Raw genomic sequence first — 513 nt, 5'->3', positions numbered from 1 at the left:
TATATATATATATATAACTCTGCTACCCCAATCTTGAATTAGGTAACTTGTTTCCTTGAGAACACGAAGTTTACTTATTTATTTTTTTTAAGTTGTTTTTATTTGATAGATGAAATGACATAACAAATATTTATGAACATACCAAAATACACCAGTAGTTAATTCAGTTTCAGGTTTAGTTAATTTTAATTGAGACTTTACTTGTTACGTGAATACCTAATCTTATTTGACTTAAATGTTTTTGTTATTAATTAGATGGCAGGTGAAAATAAGAATAAAGATATTGATAATGTCCCCAAAAAGAAAAAAAGAAAATAAAGATGGTATGGTTAGTAGATGACCATAGGGATACATATAAGATCAGACTCCATAACATCTCTTCCACCAAGAGACACTCCGACATATTGCTATTCTAGGCAGACCGAGCCATACAATCACATGCCTCCACATATTAATCCTCCTTTGACCTATATGCCTCCACCATTGAAATATACTCAGTCCCCCCCCCCCCCC

General features: G+C 32.6%; 1 pseudogene; it reads left to right on the top strand.

The window, feature by feature from the left end:
* LOC107030266 overlaps positions 1-513 on the top strand; it is a 3,085-nt pseudogene that overhangs the window by 1,006 nt on the left and 1,566 nt on the right.

Source organism: Solanum pennellii, chromosome 9 (genome assembly GCF_001406875.1).
Source record: "Solanum pennellii chromosome 9, SPENNV200".
NCBI classification, from domain to species: domain Eukaryota; kingdom Viridiplantae; phylum Streptophyta; class Magnoliopsida; order Solanales; family Solanaceae; genus Solanum; species Solanum pennellii.
Note: the sequence above shows the minus strand (reverse complement) of the source record. Positions and strands in the feature narration are given on the sequence as shown.